Raw genomic sequence first — 20,470 nt, 5'->3', positions numbered from 1 at the left:
TGTTCACCCGAGGAGAAAAGCAGAGGGAGAAACACCCTGGTTCCTCCCACCAACCAATCTCCTGCCAGTGCTTCCCACTGGCCAAACCCCGCCAAAAACCAGCTACCGAGGGACCTGGGAACTCCAACTGGTCTGAAGCAGTTCGAGTCCACTGACACCAATCCTCAGAGACCCATCTTCTCTTGTCAAGGCTGGGCTGTCTCCCTCTCTCTTTTTTTTTAATAACATTGCTTCCTTCCTTCCTTCCTTCCTTTATTTATTTATTTATTTATATTTTTGTCTTCGTTGCTGTGCACAGGCTTTCTCTAGTTGCGGTGAGCGGGGGCTACTCTTCTCTGCGGTGCACAGGCTTCTCATTGCAGTCGCTTCTCTTGTTGCAGAGCACAGGCTCTAGGGCACCCAGTCTTCTGCAGTTGTGGCATGTAGGCTCAGTAGTTGTGGCTCACAGGCTCTAGAGCACAGGCTCAGTAATTGTGGTGCACGGGCTTAGTTGCTCGGCGGCATGTGGGATCTTCCTGGACCAGGGATTGAACCCATGTCCCCTGCATTGGCAGGCGGATTCTTAACCGCTGTACCACCAGGGAAATCCCTGGGCCGTCTCTTGTAGCTACATGGAACCCAGGAGAGGTTGAATGTTCCCATTGTTGGGATTCAGGTGAAGTCTTGGTAGCCACTGCCTCACTCACCAGTGCCTACTCCAAATCTATTACTGAGAAATTTTGAACTGTTGGTTTTTTTTTTAATCCTGATTGTGTGCATCAGTTTTCCTGGGCTGAGTCACACTTTCACTGTCTTAAGTCCTATTCTCTCCCGTTCTGCTCTTCCTGTTTGTGCACACCCCGCCTCCTTGGAGACGGTGTGACCATGTGACTTGCATTAGCCAATGAAATGTAAGCAGAAGTAATACCCGTTGCTTCTAGCTGAAGCTTTACGAGGAGGCACGTAATTTACCACTTTTCTGTTTTCTGCTTTAGGGACCATGAAAGCATTTGTCAAAATTGAATATTGGTCTGGGTATTAGGTTCCTGTTGCTTCTATAACAAATTACCACATATTAAGTGCCTTAAAACAAATTTATCATCTTATAATTATGGAGGTCAACGTCCAAAATCAGTCTCGCTGGGCTAAAGTTAGGGTGTCGACAGGGCTGGTTCGTTCTGGAGGCTTCAGGGGAGAATCGATTTCCTTGCCTTTTAAAAAATGTCGAAGACTGCCTGCACTCTTTGGCTTGTGACCCTCCCTCACATCACTCCAAGCTCCTCCTTCCCTGGTCACACCTCCTACTACTGCCTGCCTCCCTCTTAAAAGGACCCTTGTGATTACATTAGACCCGCCTGGATAATCCAAGATCATCTCCCCATCTCAAAATCCTTAACTTAATCACATCAGCAAAGCACCTTTTGCTATATAAGGTAATATATTTACACAGTCTAGGTTTTAGGGCATGGACATCTTTGGGGGCCCTTGTTCTGTCTACCACAGTCCCTGAGACATTTCAGCGAGCAGAGCCCCGCCTGCCAAGCTGCATTAGACACGCAATAGGAGTGAAAAATAAACTTTTATGGCATTGAGTCACTAAGATTCAGGGGGGTGTTACTGATGCACAATTTAGTCTGCATTTATACCCTGTTTCTTTTCTGTCGCCTGTCTATATTTTGAAAAATTTTAAAATAACTTAAAGTATTAAATATTACTATTTTCTGCATAAAGTACACTTTAAAAATAGTGTACCATAAACAATCTATGAGCAACCGAGGGGGGGGGGGTTTGGTTGTTGTTCCTGAGCAAAAGTAACTTTAGATCCGTAAACCAGACCTAAAAATAAATATTGCACATATTCAACATCCTAACAAGATTCTTTCCTGAATCTGAAAAATCTTCACAGATTCCCTTTGCTCCCAAAAGCTAACAGGGTAGCGATGTTAATTTACTTAGATGTTGAACCAGGTGATAGTTAAGACAGAAAATGAGCAACTCATTGACAGATTATTAAACCTAGTCCTGTTCTTCCTAGAAGTTAGGGGTGGGAAGGTGGGGTCCTGACAATTAAAATGAAAACATTCGTGTGAATACCTAAAGTATAATCCTTACCTTAACTCCTGTAATTATGTCATAGGTCATAAAAAGTAGAGTGGTAAGCATCTTACCATTCTGAAGTGCAGAATCAAGGCTGCCCCCCACCACGCCTCTTCTTTATAAGTCAGATGGACAGGTGGACATGTCAGTTTCAGTCCAAATCAGTGGTCTGCAGCTTTCCACTGTCACATCCCTCTAATCAGTAAAACATTTTTAGTATATGCTTCCAATATGTATACCTGCCCAGGTGTTACGAGCATTATAACAAATGTACAAAAAAGAAAATAAAAAGATGATATCAAGATGAAATAACTACTATTTTTAAATGCCTTGCTAATCATATGGCATTCTACTACATTAGTTAATATTTCAAGATACCACAAGCCCTTACATAGAGGTTCCTCATTAATGATAGTAGACATGAATCAATAGATTGTAAATTCAAATTTCAAACCATCTTCTTGATCATTTTGAATATTTTTGTTAGAGTTTTCTTCAGATCTGATTTGATCCTCATTTTTACCTTTTCATGTGAATAGGAAGGAGTTCGTTCTAGGAGTAAAAGTGTCTGCTTTGTCATTTTTGTTGTTTGTTTTCTCGTTGTTCATTTGTTCACGTTCTTGTTGGCACTTCAGTCCACGGTTCCTTTGCAGGAAATCTTTTTAAGTCATGTGTCTGTTTTATGAGAGTTAACTGAACTAAAACTAGTGAATATTATCTAAAAACAGTTGTGATAATACACCTGGGCATACATAAATATGTCATACTGTGCCGAAAGCAAATAAAAGAGTGAGAAAACCTCCACCAACTCCTCTGTGTTCTGGAAAGGCCACTCTTTCCTCAGGGTGGCTCCACGTGTGTGATCCCACCATGACCCAAGACCATCTGACCTTGGGATCAAGTGAGGGCACCGTGTCAATTCGTGCAGTTATTATTATACCACTTCTGGGGGGCATGCTCCATACTTTGTGAACTCTAATATAAATAACGAAAATGCAGGTTTCTAGAAAGACTTTTACAAGAGCCATGAATTTAGGTATGTAGCAGAAGGTCCATAATCCATTCAATTAGCTATTATAAAACACGTTACAAAGATACTGAAGCCCAGAGAGGCTGGATGCCTTTCCCCTAATTCCACAGAGGGTTCTTGGCAATTAGGACCAGAAACCAGATCCTCTGAGCCTCAGGCCGACTCGCTTCCCATTACACCATGAGATTATGAATGAGTAAATTTAGCAATTTCATGACTGAACGAAGTCGTTCTGGCCTCTCTTCAGCATCTTGCTGTGTGATGAAGGAGAAAGACTCAAGCCAAGAATGAGGAGAAGAAACCAGGAGGTAACAGCCCTGGAGATGGGAGAAGATTTTCAGTTTTCTGCAAGATACAAGGGCAGATCATTTATTTTTCTGCTGTCTCTCTAGCCCCCAGTTTCTGTTTGTCTCACTGACAAAGATCTCTATATTGTTTAAGATTCTCCTGAAAAGAGTTCTTTCGTGCCTACCCTATCAGATATTTGAGGACATGATATACAGTGTCACATTGATTATACTGATATGCATTCATTATATTCAAGGACAGCCAGCCAGAAAGGTGTCTGGTGTGGCAATTTATAAGGAATGATACAATATCCCTGAAAATGTAAGAAGATGAAATTAATTATGTTTCCCTCCTGTACCAGTAAAGTTCAATCAGAGAAGTAAGACCACTATGAGTATTATGGGGTAGGTTATTGATTATGGAGTTAGAACTTACACAATTTTGGGAGGATCTGAGGAAGAACGGGTCCAAAAAGTACCAGAGAAAAGTACCTGGTGCAGGTGGACAAGTTGGATGCTAAGTGGAAATCAATGGCGGGAGAGACTGGTAGAGAGGTCTCTGGAAGGCTGTCGGCCCTTTGTGCCTTCTACCTCTGTTAGGTCACAGCAAAACATTTCCTGGCAGGTCTGGGATCACTGCTGGTCAGTAGGGCCAGCATTTGGGAAGAAGAGCTGGACTTGGAGTGGGAAAACCAAGAGCAAAGCGGAACCCACCAGCACCTCAGTGACTGCCCGTAACCACCTCTACCAACCTTCAGATGGTTGCTGCTTCATTCCTGATTCTTAAATAGCACACTTCTCTTGTGGCTACCTTATGCTGCCTCTGAGGATGTAGGGCTGGCTCCCCACAAGGCTGTTGCTTTGTGTGTGGGACGTGCTGGTTTGGAGCCAGACCTGAATCACTGAGGATGTGGAGGTGAGGCAGCTAGGTGCCCCCTGCAGCTTTTCTTCTCAGCATTTGCCTAGAGCCTCCAGAAAGGAATGCAGCTCTGCTGACACCTTGATTTTAGCCTAGTGCTATGGTCTGAATATTTGTGTCCACCCTCTCCCCCCAAACTTCATATGCTGAGATCCTGACCCACAAGGCAATGGTGGGTCCTTTGAGAAGTGATTAGGTCAAAAGGTTGGAGCCCACATGAATGGGATTAGTGCCCTTATAAAAGAAACCCCACAGAGCTCCCTAGCCCCTTTCACCCCATGACAATACAAGGAGAAATCTACAACCCAGAAGAGGGCCCTCACCCCATCACGCTGGTATTTTCTTTTGTTTTGTTTTGTTTTGCATTATGCGGGCCTCTTACTGTTGCGGCCTCTCCCGTTGCGGAGCACAGGCTCCGGATGCGCAGGCTCAGCGGCCATGGCTCACGGGCCCAGCCGCTCCGCGGCACGTGGGATCTTCCCGGACCGGGGCACAAACCCGTGTCCCCTGCATCGGCAGGCGGACTCTCAACCACTGTGCCACCAGGGAAGCCCCATGCTGGTATTTTGATCTCAGACTTCCAGCCTCCACAACTGTGACAAATAAATTTTTGTTGTTTATAAGCTACACAGTCTGTGGTTCTTGTAATAGCAGCACGAAGGGACTGAGAACTATCTCCCCTGGCAGCCCACTGCCAATGACTCACTGATTTCGGGGTACAAAAGGCCGGCCCGCTGGTCTCAAGTGGAGGACACACTCTGCAGTGCATTTCATGCTCCAGAGCGCCCCATGGGCCAGTCTGCACCAGCTGAGACCTCATCCTTGCTTAACTCCTTCATCTGCTCTCTTCTGGTTTTCTCTCTCCCTTTTTCCTGCGAGCACATCCTCGATAAATCATAGGCACCTGAATTCCTGTCTTAGGCTCTTTTTCTAAGGAGTCCCAATCCACGACCCCTCTCTATTGCATTCTCCTCTTCAGTTACATGGCCCTCTTGCAGTTCTTAGAACCCTGGGCATTGGTTCATGATAAACCTTCCAAAGTTTTATTAACCCCATTTTACAGATGAGGAAACTGAGGTACACAGAGGTTAAGGTCATATGGCTTATAAGTGATAGAGCCCTGACCCCAGGCTGTTTGACTCCAGACACTGTACCACTATACTGCATCTATTTACATTATTTAATTATTTCCTTTATTTGCTTGTTTGCTTTGGTTATTGTGTCTCCTCCCACTAAAATACAAGTTCCTTGAGGATATGAATTTTTGTGCATTCAGTCCACTGCTGTATCCCCTAGTACCTGAAGAAGTCCAGGCATTATACCAGGCCCTCAAATATTTATTAAACTACATAGTTTCTGTGACTTCAAGCTGTTCTTCTTTCTGGATTCAGGGGGGAAACAAATTGTAATAAGGGTAGATCAATTACTCAAATTTCAGCGAACAGCCACATCATGTAATAAATGCTTTGTCCTTCCCATACTGATTCAGCTCTGTAATAAGTTGGATGCAATATATTTAAGGCACATGGTGATTGTTTAAATATTTGGCTTCCATTTTAGAACCGTGGGTGCCATGCAGCTGTGTAATTGTTGGCTGAGATGATCTCTGGCATACCAAAGGCCAGAATTCGCAGTGATGATGTTGAGACTTTACCAGAGACATTCAAGGCTGGGAGAAGACCTGCATGCATCTAAGTGGAAAGTTCATGGCCAAAGTCATCTGTGATTACAATCTAGTGCTGCTCATTGAGACTTCAGGGAACCCCCAAAATAGCATGTCATCCAAGTTCCGAACTACTTTAGAAATAGACCCCCAAAAATAAGACACAAGGAAATCAAAATATCGTGTTTGCTACTAAGAGAGCAGATATTGCAGAATGTGGCTTGGACTTAAGAACCAAATGTTTTCCTAACACTAGACCCCAGAACTAGACAAATTTACCCACGGTGACTACAGAGCTCCCCAGGTAGGGCCTTGGCCCTATTAACTGATAGCATGAAGGAACAGAGCAGGACACACATTCTCTGCAGGGACACCAGCTCCCAAGGGGATTCCAGGGGAAGGGCTAGCGACCCTGTCCTGATTCTCCTTCTAAACTCACCTGCTGTATCTAGACAAATCACTGTATCTCCCCAAGAAGAGTGAGTGATAGTGCAGAGAGATGCCAGGAGCGTTGCATGATGGATATCCCTTCAATGAAAGGAAACATTAAAAGTGGGGAATAATATAATACTTGCCACGGTACTGCCCCATGAGCAATTGGATGACTCTTGAAGGAATTTCAATTATATTTTTGCTTTATCAATTTGGTGTTACAGAATATGTAATCATTAGCCTCTTACAGCTATCGTTTTGCTTCATAGTTACCATAGCTAAAACCAGATTTAAATCATAGAATTTTGCAGCCAAAAGTAAAACTTCAAAGATCATCTGGTCTACTGCGCTCCTTTTTACAGATAATGAAACTGAGGTCCAGAATGTGGGATATTTTGTCCTATTACAAAAATGTATGCAGGTCATTCAGAGCCAGAACTCGGACCCCCTGTTCTCTTTCTTCTCAGTCCAAAGCCTTTATCCAATGGCCTGTGATTCAGCTTGTCATCAAATTGTCCTTAGTGCCAAGAAGGAGAGGAAAGAGAAAACCTCCACCAATAATAAGACACAAAAACATAATATACAAGTCTATTTCACAGTCAAGATTATGAGGTGGCAGTAAGAAGATGAGTTGTTCAAGGAGAAGACAGCAATCAGTTTCACTAAATGATGTAAGGTGAGGGCCTCATCAACTCTCACTGTTCCTTTCATGACACCCCACACTGAAATGTCCCATCTATCCCTGTCCATGGTGCTGTGTTTACCTAAGACTGTTCAGGAAGACTTCGCGTTTTACTTCCATAAAATTCAAGAGAACTAGGTAGTTTTTTAATATGAATATAAACTCCAGTATTCTAATTATGTCTGTTTTAAATTATTTATGCACAGCTCAAACCTCCTGGGCATTGTTGTTTAAAAGTCCAACATTACTATGAATCATATAAGCTTTTTCTCAACAAATGGTAAAAGAAATGAGTGCTATCTCAGAGACCTGGAGGAGAGGGAAGTGTTATTTCAAGATTCTTCCTTTAATATAATATGTATTATAATATGTATATTAATATATATTAAGGCTGTAAAACAGGACTCAAATATAAAAATCATAAATCATAGTGTGTGAAAATAGAAATAAAGAATGTATTAATCATTACAAGTATATAGTATAGTAATAATGATGATTTTAAAATTTTATATATTCATGATTACTGCTGAAGGCATCCAATTATTCGTCTATCCCAATGCTTTTCCATATGAAAAGCTTGTGCTGTATTTTAAATTATAGAAAGTTTAGATGGGTACAGAAACTTTCTATGGGGAAATGTCACTGTTTTAAAATTTCTTATTGAGACTACTTGCCAGTGTAACATAACAAGCTGCAACCTTGAACCATGAGCTATGGGTTAGATGTGCATATGGGCCGTGATGTTCGGAGAGACAGGTGCTTCTCTATGCACTTTGGGCTCCGCAAGTAGGTCAGGCTACTGCAGAGGTTGTTATATTTTGCAGCACAGAGGCAATCTGGTTGCTAAGGGGGTAAAAGCCTTACCTGATGGACTACAGTCTCTCCCAGCAAATTCAGGTCACTGTATTATGGAAGTGCACTGTGGTGTCTTTTTTTGTTGGATCACATGAAAATTGTTGCAACCAGATATCTGTAACAGAGAAAAATAGTCCACCGGCCAGGCAATCATGCATTGTAAAGGGTATTTCCCCAGGCTCATAAAGTTTGTCCAGCATGGAGGATGATTTGCAAAGATATAGAGGAACTTGTGTGTGCATGTGTGTGTTGGTTAGTTGGTTTATATTTTAAGGAAGTAGCTACTTCAAGGAGAGTTTTTTTATTTTGGTTTTTGTTTGTTTGTTTTTCTGGAAGAGTTTAGCTTTATTCCAGACTTCCACTCTTTGTAGACTTAAGGTGAGTTTTGGGACCTTTTTCCATCAGCAAAAACAAATTATCTTATAGGGCTAAACTTATAAAAACCAGGCTAGAATGCTACCTAACCTTGGAAGAAGTAGTTGTCAATTCTAACTGCTAGACTCAACTGTGTTCCCAATTCTCACAGCAGGGATTTTGATGTTTTATTCGCCTCAGTATCCCCAGAAACGAGAACTGGGCGTGACGTAAGCACTCAATAAATATTGGTTGGATGAAGAATAAATCATTGATTCTAAATTTCAATCCTGCCTTTATCACTGCTGCCAATGTGATCTTGGGCCAGTTTTTAACCTGTCAGCATATCAGCTACCTCAAGGGAGACAGAGGCATGAAAGAACCCTGAGTGTTGTGAGAAGTCTCTTTACGTGAGACTTCTCATGTAAAGTACCTTAACAAAGTATTTGTCATTCAACGTGAGGTCATTTAAAAATTATTTATATGTATATTTAAATAAAGTTTTGCTTTTATGAAATTATGATGTGGTAACATCATAACATTGTTCTCACTTCTGAGACTGTCAGTTTGATAGTGCAGACCTTACAAGATGAATGATTTCCCTAATTTTTCATAACTGTAAACTTTAACCTAGCCATTTAGAATTTTCTCTGATACATGCTCATTTAATCTTGAGATTTCAGTTTACTCTAGAATCTAAGACAAATGTGCTGTTGTGACACATCGCAGTGTCTAAAGTTCAAAAGCTCTCTGTGTTTATATTAGAAGAGAGATATAGAAAAGAAGTTATTAAGTTATACTAAAGATCAAAATTGACATGAAACACTGAAAACTAAAGCCATTTAGAGTGTTTATTGAGGGACAGCATTTACCTAAACTGAAAACCTGAAAATATAGTTACCAAATTATAGTTACTGTCTTTCTATTCTGTTAATGACAAGGATCAACAGATCCTAGGATCCTAAATCATCATGTGTCAGATTTGCTTGAAGGGATATATTTATAAAGGCATCTTATATTGTGTGATAGTCAGGTATAGATACATATAGATAGATACACTGATAGATGATAGATTAGATATGGTAGATAGATAGATAATCTCCTACTAGTTCTATTTCTCTGGAGAAATCTATGTATCTACCTTCCTATCTATCTATCTATCTATCTATCTACCTATCTAAAGAGATTATGAGGAATTGGCTCATGTGATTGTCAAAGTAGAGAAGACCCAGGATCTGCCACATGCAGGCTGGAGACACAGGAAAGCTGGATCAAGGGCCTGAGACGCAGAGGAGCTAATGGTGTAAATTTCAAGCCAAGGGCCAGAGAGAAAGATGAGTCCCAGCTCAGTCAGTGAGTCAGGGAAAAACAAAGCAAATTACTCCCTCCTCCCCCTTTTTGTTCTGTTCAGGCCCTCAACAGATTGGATGATGCCCCACCCACACTGGGGAGGACAATTTACTGAGTCCACTGATTCAAATGCTAATCTCATCCAGAAATGTCGTGGATCACACTCAGAAACGTTTAGTTTGGGCATCCACGGCTAGTCAAGTTGACACATAAAATTAATCAGCACATTTTGTTTTCACTAATTTTTTTTAGGGAAAAGATGAATTCTAGTTCTAACATTCCTAATAAAGAAGTTAAATATTCCTATTAGAAGATTCCAGGTCTAGTAGTAGCTTCACTTACCTATTATTTAATTACACTTAAAACTTTGGGTTTTTTTAATTAAAGAATCAGAACAATTTTTTTTATTGGAGTATAGTTGCTTTACAATATTGTGTTAGCTTACACTGTACAGCAAAGTGAATCAGCTATATGTATACATATATCCCCTCTTTTTTGGATTTCCTTCTCTTTTAGGTCACCATGGAGCATGGAGTAGAGTTCCCTGTGCTATACAGCAGGTTCTCATTAGTTATCTATTTTATACATAGTAACAGTAGTGTATATATGTCAATCCTAATCTCCCACTTCATCCCACTCCACCCCCCTTTCCCCCTTGGTATCCATACGTTTGTTCTCTACGTCTTTGTCTCTATTCCTGCTTTGTAAATAAGATCATCTATACCAATTTTTTCAGATTCCACATATATGTGTTAGCATATGGTATTTGTCTCTTTCTGACTTACTTCACTCTGTATGACAGTCTCCAGGTCCATCCATGTCTCTACAAATGACCCAATTTCATTCTTTTTTATGGTTGAGTAATATTCCATTGTATATATGTACCACATCTTCTTTATCCATTCCTCTGTTGATGGGCATTTAGGTTGCTTCCATGTCCTGGCTACTGTAAATAGGGCTGCAATGAACGTTGGGGTGAATGTGTCTTTTTGAATTATGGTTTTCTCTAGGTATATGCCCAGTAGTGGGATTGCGGGGGTCATATGGTAATTCTATTTTTAGTTTTTTAAGGAACCTCCATACTGTTCTCCATAGTGGCTGTATCAATTTACATGCCCACCAACAGTGCAAGAGGGTTCCCTTTTCTCCACACCCTCTCCAGCCTTTATTGTTTGTAGATTTTTTGATGATGGCCATTCTGACTGGTGTGAGGTGATACCTCATTGTAGCTTTGATTTGCATTTCTCTAATGATTCGTGATGTTGAGCATTCTTTCATGTGTTTGCTGGCAATCTGTTTATCTTCTTTGGAGAAATGTCTATTTAGGTCTTCTGCCCATTTTTGGATTGGGTTGTTTGTTTTTTTTGATATTGAGCTGCATGAGCTGTTTGTGTATTTTGGAGATTAATCCTTTTTCAGTTAATTCACTTGCAAATATTTTCTCCCATTCTGAGGGTTGTCTTTTTGTCTTGTTTACGGTTTCCTTTGCTGTGCAAAAAACCTTTGGAGTTTTAATAGGATACTAACCCGGAAGCCCCATTATAACCAACGAGAAAAAATGTTTTTAGGCCTCACCACTGTTTCCCAGCCCCTAAAACACTGGTTGGAACATTTCAATGTACTGTAAGGAAGAACTCAAAGATGGGTCCCTAGGAATATGGGACTCCCACGGCTACTAATAACATACCAGAAAATCCAAGAAGCTGTGCTGATTATATCAGTTTTTGCCAACCCAGCATCTTCTAGAATCATGCTCCTTAAAACTCCTTAAAACAAAAACAACAACAAGAATAATAAGGGCTAACACTTATTTAGCAATTACTTTGTGCCAGGAACTGTTTTAATGAGCTTATGTATATTAACTCATTTAACCTCATAATTACCCTATGCAGTAGGTTCACTAATACTATACCTATATTACAGCTGGGGAAACAGGCACAGAGAGAAGCACCCAAGATTACACAGTTACTAAATGGCAAAACATACCCCAGATTCCACGCACTTTCCCTACCTAGGTACACATGTACCGTATCTGTACTCATGTAGTAAAGCAGACTTTCAAGTTAATTGGGTCAAGTAAGGAGGATCTAATGTGAGATATAATTCAGTTCTTCCAGATTTTATTCTTTTATACTCACATTATTCCTTTTTATGCTGGACTTCATGACATTTCACCCCTAAATTCTTCAGTATACAACTCACAAATATAAGGACATCCTATGTAACTAAAATAAATATTTATTACGCCCAACAAGCCGCAATATTAATCATCTTAATGAGTTTTAATATCATTTATGACCCAAGTCATATTCCAGTTTCCATAATTGTTCCCTCAATTGATTCCGTAGCTGTTCAAAACTGTTCAAACTAAAACAAACAAACAAACAAACAAAAACTGTTCAAACTAAGACCTATTCTAGGACCACATGTTGCACTGGTGGTTGTGTCCTTTAAATTTCTTTTCCTCTATAACATCCTCTAGTTTTTTGTTTTTTTTTTTTTTAGTTGTGGCATGCCGGATCCAGTTCCCTGATCAGGGATCAAACCCAGGTCCCCTGCACTGGGAATGCAGAGTCTTAACCTCTGGACCACCAGGGAAGTCCCCAGCCTCTGTTTTTATGGTGTTGATTTGCTGAGAGCCCAAGACAGTTGTCCACTGGAATGTCTCACCTTTCAAGATTTGCCTGAATGCTTTTTCGTAGTGTTTATCCTGTTCCTACTTTTCCATTTATTTTCTGTCTTTTAGATACCCTTCTGATACTTAGAAGGACAAGAAAATAAATCAGGTCTGTAGGCTGTTAGAGGAACCTAGAAAGGAAGTCTGAAGACTGAAGAGGGGAATGAGAAGGCACTAAGGACTGAAGGAACATGTTTTGGATTATCTCTAGACTTAATCCATTTGAGTAATTCCCGGATGAATGACTACAAGTAATCGAGAGTACAAGAGCCTAAACAACTTTCATTCTGAACAAAGACTAGGAATTGTAGGTACAAGGCAGCTTTGTGAAATGGAGGCCAATATACAAAATAGGATTTTTGTTTTTTGCCTAACAAGCTTTATCATATTAGGTGGGGCTTTGTGATACAAATTCTGACTCCAATCTTTCCTGCGTCAAAATGTAAAGCAGCCAGGTTAGTTTCCTGGGCAACCAACAATGTAAGACTGGTGAGTTGTAAACTCAACTTGTTGCTAACTTGCAGTCACGAAAGTCTTTTGAATCTTTGTTCAAAGACAACTCATTTGAATGTGCTTTAAGTACTCAGGAAATTGCCCTGGAAAACCTTTATTCAAGGTAGGTAAACAAAAAGGGCTGTTTCTATAGTATTATTAAAAGAGACTGGATCCATTTCAAGATGCTTCCTGCATTGATCCACTCACCAAATATTCTCAGGCCTACTTTGGCCAGAACCATGGACACATTACAGGACACATTCATTCATTATAGCGAATTTTAGCTCATTTCACCAGGGTTCAAAAAGAGACATGTTCTTGTGTCTCCAAATAGATGCATTTGTTCAGAGTCTATCCACTCAGGAAAATTCAATCTCGTGAATTTGATGGGGGCAGAGTGGGGAGGTAACCGTTCTCCTAGAGTCAAGAGAGAGGCTCTGGGGCTCCAGCACAGTCCAGAGCATTTTAGAAGGCCCTCTGGCCACTGTCGAGATGTTCAATGTCAAAATCCACATGGTCCCTTGAAAGTGGTGGTCCCCACCCAACACCAGAACTTTTGAAGGCAGGTAAACTAAATGTTTAGTGAACCTCATTTCTAAGGGCACATTGGAGCTCTTTTGAGGTCCTTCCACAGACCAGAGCTACGGGAGGGAGAGAAATGCTGGTCTCTGCCACTCCAGGTCCTGCACACCCCTGTTCCCTCTCCAGTCTCTCAAAAAGCTCAAAATCTTCCCTCTAGGATCAGTCTACTTCTTCCTCCCCCAGCTGGGGCTTTTTTCCTGCAACAAAATTCTATGGAGGAGTGATGTTCCAGATCCCTGTTTCATGCTTTATTTATTTATTTATTTATTTTTATTTTTATTGCGGTACGCAGGCCTCTCACTGTTGTGGCCTCTCCCGTTGCGGAGCACAGGCTCCAGACGCGCAGGCTCAGCGGCGATGGCTCACAGGCCCAGCCGCTCCGCGGCATGTGGGATCTTCCCGGACTGGGGCACGAACCCGTGTCCCCTGCATCAGCAGGCGGACTCTCAACCACTGCGCCACCAGGGAAGCCCTCGTGCTTTATTTATGATCTCCCCCTTTATACCTCTGATTCAAAAAACATCAACGATCCTGGAGGTAAGGCCACCCTCGAGGAGTTTCTCGCAATGGGGAAGTCCTGTTATTTGTTCAGGCTGCTGAATGAGTATGAAACAGAAATTAATCTCTCGAGGTGGTTTTCTAGCCACAGACATGAAGGTGAGAAAGACAGTCCCTGCCTCCAGGTATCTCAAATAAAGAGGTCATTAAAATATAGCACACAGGAGAGATCCCTGTACCAGAAGCTAAGGAGGGTTTTTCTGGAGGATATCAACACTTAAACTGCATGCCTCACTTAGGGGCCAGGCACTGTTCCAAGCCATTATTTATATAACTATAGACTATAGACGTACAGTGGGGCTATCACTGGAACTCAGACAATCTGGCTCCAGAGTCCATGCCCTAAATTCCTAGGCTCTACAACACCAAGAGTGAACTGTAATGAACTCTGGGATGAGAATGATGTGTCAACATGGGTTCATCAGTTATAACCAATGCACCATTCTGCTGGGAGACGTTGATAACAGGGAAGCTGTGCATGAGCAGGGGCGGGGCGATATGGGAAATCTCTGTACCTTCCTCTCCATTTTGCTGTGAACCTAAAACTGCTCTAAAAAGGAAAGTCTATTTTTTTTTAAACAGAATTATGCCCTGCAAGGAGCAAAATCTATTCTTGTATTTACACTCTGTTGTAAGTATTTTTTCACCATAAAATCAAATTGCTTTTCTCCTACCCCGACTCTAGCCAGGTGGGGAGGCTCTTCTAGGGAGAGGCTTGGATCAGACACCAGTTCACAAAGATGACAACGCACCCTTGGAGTGAGGTCAAAATACTTGCCCCGAGATGTTACTGGCCACTGCCTGCTCACATATTCTCTCTGCTACACCAGGAGCCTTCTGGGTTTTGCCTTCAAAGGGCTTTGCATGTTACAGGCTATGGGAAGCAGCTCTGGAATATGAAAGTACTAAATTAACTTTCAGGATGTCTATCATGGGCATTCATGAGAGAAATAAAGGAGAGGCCTGTCTCAGGAACACTGGAGACGCAACCAAACTGATGTACACTCATCTTCATATTTTCCCTGTTTGGGCCAAAATTATGATCTTTGGGGCTGACTTTGCCTCTTGCTGAGTCTGGCAGTCTTAGCATCAAATCTAGACGCAGCCAAAGCAGCCAGGGCTCTTGGTCGATGGCCCAAAAGCTCAAGCTGAGAGCCTGGCAACACGCTTCTCCTGACAGCGGCGCCAGTTCCCAGAGGAAAGCAGGACCCAGGCTCAGTCTTTGCGTGACGCCTCCTGTAAACCGGACTGCTCGGCTTTTGCGAGACTTGACATTATTTATTCCTCAGAGAGGGAATGAGTGACTCACGAGATCTTGTGATTCATAGAACTAGGCGGCTGGCAAGTGGAGAGCTGGAGGGCGAGGGCTGCTCTGGCCACCCCGAGGTCACCCAAGATGCCCACACACACACCAGGTCAGAGCCCCTTTCACCCAGCAGGAAACAGGTGGCTGTGAGGGAGCCCAGAGCCCCTGTGGTGCTGATTGAGATTCCCACAGCATTTTGTTTTTAATGCATCCCCTGCGCTGCTCTCCCTACTACGGCCTGCTCTTCAGCCAGCCACACTGCCGGCTGCTCCAAACTGTTTGTCTGGGTCCCTCTCCCTCCCTTGCTGCCTAAGCTTCTCTACCTGTCTCTTGTTTTGCATCCGTTTATGTGTCTTTTCTGCCCACTGAAGCTACTGGAGACATACATATTATAGAACTTAAGAGCATGAGTCTGGAGCCAGGCCACTAAGGTCTGAATCCTGACTGTGCCTGTTCCCAGCTATGACCTTGGCCATGATACTTAACTTCTCTGGGCCTCATTTTTCTTACTTGTAAAGTTGGAATAATAATACCTATTTCCCAGGTTGTTTAAAAGGCCCTGCAATCATTTGGGGAAGGAAGGAGGGAAAAAAGGAGAAAAAGAGACTGTGAGTCTTGGACTTCCCTGGTGGCACAGTGGCTAAGCATCCGCCTGCCAATGCAGGGGGCATGGGTTTGAGCCCTGATCCAGGAAGATCCCACATGCTGCAGAGCAACTAAGCCGGTGCACCACAACTACTGAGCCTGCGCTCTAGAGCCCACGAGCCACAACTACTGAGCCCGTGTGCTACATCTACTGAAGCCTACGTGCCTAAAGCCTGTGCTCTGCAACAAAGACAAGCCGCTGCAATGAGAAGCCTGCACATTACAACGAAGAGTAGCCCCCGCTCGCCGCGACTAGAGAAAGCTCACGTGCAGCAATGAAGACCCAACACAGCCAAAAATAAATAAACTTATTAAAAAAAAAAAAGAGAGACTGTGAGTCCCTTGAAATAAAGCACCAGGTATAATTCATTTTTCATTCTGTGCCTCATTACATTCAATTATTCACTCTTGAGGTCATACAATGTTCTAGTTACTGGGCAAGATCAGTCCCTGTCCTCAAGGAGCTCACAGTCAAGACGGGTGACCATGAATGACATCAGTGCTTGTAACACAGCATGATGGCAGCTTAGGGACAGTTCTGAAACGCATGGCTCTAGAGCCTGGGTTCAAATTCTGGTCCTGTCATTTCCTGGCTAAGTTACTAGCATCTCCCTCCTGGGACTGCTGTGGGAATGAAGTTAAAAGGTGAAGAGAGACCAGAAGAGTACCTGGCACATAGTGTTTAATACATGTTCATTATAAATGTTAAGCTTTTATACATATATATGCATAACAGATACATACATACGCACACACACATATGCATAATAGGTATCCACTGCAAAGTGCAATGGGAGCCCAGGAGGTGGGAAAGCAAACTTGAGTCTGGCCAAGCCGCCGAGAGGAAGTGTCCCTAGGCCCAGTCTTTAAGAATGAGTAACACCATCAACAAAGCAAAAAGACAACCTACTGAATGGGAGAAAATATTTGCAAATGATATGACTGATAAGGGGTTAATATGCAAAATATATAAACAGGTCATACAACTCAACGTCAGAAAAACAAATAACCCGATTTAAAAATGGGCAGAAGGGCTTCCCTGGTGGTGCAGTGGTTGAGAGTCCGCCTGCCGATGCAGGGGACACGGGTTCGTGCTCCGGTCCGGGAGGATCCCACATGCCGCGGAGCAGCTGGGCCCGTGAGCCATGGCCGCTGAGCCTGCGCGTCCGGAGCCTGTGCTCCGCAACGGGAGAGGCCACAACAGTGGGAGGCCCGCGTACCGCAAAAAAAAAAAAAAAAAAAATGGGCAGAAGACCCGAATAGACATTTTTCCAAACAGGACATGCAGATGGGCAACAGGCACTTGAAAAGGTGCTCAGCATCGTTAATCATCAGAGAAATGCAAATTAAAAACCACAATGAGATATCACCTCACACCTGTCAGAATGGCTGTCATCAAAAAGAACACAAATAGCAAATGTTGGCGAGGATGTGGAGAAAAGGAAACTCTCATACACTGTTGGTGGGAATGTAAAGTGGTGCAGCCACTGTAAAAAACAGTATGGAGCTTTCTCAAAAAACTAAAAATAGAACTACCATAGGACCCAGCAATTCCACTCCTGGGTTTACATCCAAAAAAACCCAAAACACTAATTTGAAAAGATACATGTACCCCAATGTTCATAGCAGCACTATTTACAATTGCCAAGATACGGAAGCAACTTAAGCAACCATCAATATGAATGGATAAAGAAGATGTAGTACATATACAATGGAATACTACTCAGCCATAAAAAAGAATAAAATTCTGCCATTTGCAACAACATGGATGGACTTGGACGACATTATGCTAAGTGAAATAAGTCAGACAGAGAGAGACAAATACTGTATGATATCACTTATTTGTGGAATCTAAAAAATACGACACACTAGTGAATGTAATGAAAAAAGAAACAGATTCACAGATATAGAGAACAAACTAGTTGTTACCAGTGGGGAGAGGGAAGGGGGGAGGGGATTAAGAGGTACAAACTATTATGTATAAAATAAGCTACAAGTATACATTGTACAACACAGGGAATATAGCCAATATTTTATAATAACTATCAATGGAGTATAAACTTTAAAAATTGTGAATCACTATTTTGTACACCTGTAAGATATAATATTGTACCTCAACTATACTTCCATCAAAAAAAAAAAAAAAGAATGAGTGAGAGAGGGGTGGAGAAGCTGAAGCTCTAGCACATGCAAAAGCATGAGAAGGGAAAACTTCAGTCACTCTGTAGGGCTAGAGGGCCAAAGATCGATGTGCTGAAGAGACAGGCAGGAGCTGAACCCTGCAGGGCCCTGCTGATGAATTGGGATCTTTCCTAAGGATAGTGTGGGGCTATGGAAATTTTTCAAGCGGCAGCCAGCCACGAACGTTTTGGCACTTTCTAAATCAGCCACATTTTTCATAGCATTAGCCAGCGATCATCAACTTTGTGATCGTGATCCTGAGGCTGCTGAAGCACTGCCTAAGAAAGGCTCTGCTCGCAGCATTGTAAATGAACTGTATTTCAATAAAAATTAAAAAAAAAAATTAAACAATAAGAAAGGCTCTGTTCAGTGTTATCTACTTCTAGGGCCAAGGATATTTTACTTTATCCTCATTCTTTGGGAAGTGATCAATCCTTTGTTGGAGGGACCCCTGTCTTTTCTCTTTTATCTCTGAAAGTGCCTAGAACAATACATGGGCACCTCAGATTTGTCCAACCAGTAGCAAGTGATGAGCTCACATAATACACACTGCATATTGGTTAACTTCTAGTTATTTAAGATCATCAACAAAAACATTCTGGTGGAAAGTAGAAATGAGGGTGGGGACATAGACTTTATTGCATCAAGAGGTTAAAAGGACAATTGCCCGCAGCATGTTTGTCAGAAGATAAACTTCGGTGTAACGGAGAGCTGTTCATTTTTATAACAAAACCAAACATAAAGCTCATCTTTTTAGACCATGAAGTGGCAGAGGGTTATTTCTGACTTCCGGTAATACAAAGTAAAATTAGCAATGGAACTGTATCCCCTTTCATTTGGAGGGGCAAGTGGGAGTGAAAAGAAAGCGGTGAATCACATGAGGAACGTGGTCTGGGGGATGTACTGGGGGGAACACAGATTCTGCCCAAAACAACAGTATCTTGACAGGCAGCCTTTGAACACAGGCTCACTGATTCATTCGTTCTTTCAGCAGCTCTTTACTGGGCCCCTCCAAACATGAGATGCTAAGTACACAATGGTGGGCAAAACAGACACTGTCTTTTTCTGTACTTCATGAAAATGACATTGAGGCAGGAGGAACAGGTTTTAAAGGAATAAGCACACTAAGAGGTATATAACAACAACTCATGATAAGAGCTATGAACGAGGAGAAGGAAGACCCACTTTAGGCTGGGTTGGGGCTGGGGAAGGTCCTCCTGAGGAAGAGTCAGAGAAGGATAAGTAGGAAAAAGCCAGGACAAGACTGATGGGGAAAGGAGTCCAGACAGGGGGAGGCTCCATGCCAGGCCTCAGGTGGGAAGAGCTGGGTGAACTCAAGGAACAGAAGGAAGGCAAGGTGGATGGCAGAGGGGCCAGCAAGGGGGCTGAGGCCGGAGGAGTAGAGACCAAAATTAGGCCAGGAAGAAAAGATGAGAAATGATGAGGGCCTTCCAGTGATCCACACTTCTCTCTTCCAACTCAGCACACTCCAGGAGTCCCAGTGGCATGTCAGGGAGCAATCGCAGCTGAGGTTGGGGTGAGTGATACAGGTAGTAAAAGCACCCAGCAGCTCCCCCTATGTGTAGAGGTTGGGAGTGGCAGGAACGGGGAGGACATGGACAAGGAACAACGGAAAGAGAACGCTTGGGAGCCATGTTGACCACGCTTTGACTCCAAGCTCCCAGTGTGGTCTTGCACAACCCAGTTGCCTAGTCCATAAAATGCAGGTAACAGTACTCACCCTGAAGAGCTGTAGGAAGGATTGCATAAGGATGGGCAAAATGGGTGAAGGGGGTCAAAGGGGCAAAATTCTAATTATAAAATAAGTCACAGGGATGTAACGCACAGCATGGCAACTATAGTTACTAATACTATATTTCATATTTGAAAGTTGCTAAGAAAGTAGATTTTAAAAGTGCTCACCCTGGGCTTCTCTGGTGGCGCAGTGGTTGGGTCTGCCTGCCGATGCAGGGGACACGGGTTCGTGCCCCGGTCCGCGAAGATTCCACATGCCGCGGAGCGGCTGGGCCCGTGAGCCATGGCCGCTGAGCCTGCGCGTCCGGAGCCTGTGCTCCGCAACGGGAGAAACCGCCAACAGTGAGAGGCCTGCATACCGAAAATAAAAACGAGAAAGTCCTCATCCCAAGGCTGACTTTTTTTGATAACTACATATAGTGAAAGATGTGAACTAGACATATTGTGTGATCATTTTGCAATGTATACAAATATCGAATTGTTATGTATACAAATATCGAATATAATGTTATATGTCAATTACACCTCAAAAAAAGAAAAAACAGGCTGCAGGATGTAGCCTCCTGGCCCCGGGAGGGTGTTCAATAAATAGCTGTCGCTGTTTTTGTTGGGAAGAAAGGAGT

Source organism: Leucopleurus acutus, assembly GCF_964270905.1.
Source record: "Leucopleurus acutus genome assembly, chromosome: 4".
Lineage (NCBI taxonomy): Eukaryota > Metazoa > Chordata > Mammalia > Artiodactyla > Delphinidae > Leucopleurus > Leucopleurus acutus.
Note: the sequence above shows the minus strand (reverse complement) of the source record.